A 449-nucleotide genomic window follows, 5' to 3' on the forward strand; every position below is an offset into this window, starting at 1 on the left:
CAAAAAGCAATGCTTTTACCACACCAAACTTAAAATGTTTTCTCGTCCTCGAGCAAAAGAAGAAAGAAGAGAGTAGAAGAAATAGAAATGAGGAAGAAGGGAATGGCTTTGTGTTCGGCCAAAGGGGGAGAAGTAGTGTTTAGGATGTGTGAAAATGAAGGAATGAAGGTGGGTTTATATAGGAGAGGGGGAAGGGTAGGGTTCGGTCAATTGAGGGTGGGTTTGGGTGGGTAAGTGGTTTGAATTTGAATGGTGAGGTAGGTGGGGTTTTATGAAGGAAGGATGTGAGTGGTGAAGAGAAAGATGGGACTTGATAGGTGAAGGGTTTTTGGGGAAGAGGTGTTGAGGTGATTGGTGAAAAAGAGAGAGAGTGGTAGGGTAGGTGGGGATCCTGTGGGGTCCACAGATCCTGAGGTGTCAAGGAAAAGTCATCCCTGCACCAAATGGCA

This window comes from Arachis duranensis, chromosome 7, assembly GCF_000817695.3.
Source record: "Arachis duranensis cultivar V14167 chromosome 7, aradu.V14167.gnm2.J7QH, whole genome shotgun sequence".
NCBI classification, from domain to species: domain Eukaryota; kingdom Viridiplantae; phylum Streptophyta; class Magnoliopsida; order Fabales; family Fabaceae; genus Arachis; species Arachis duranensis.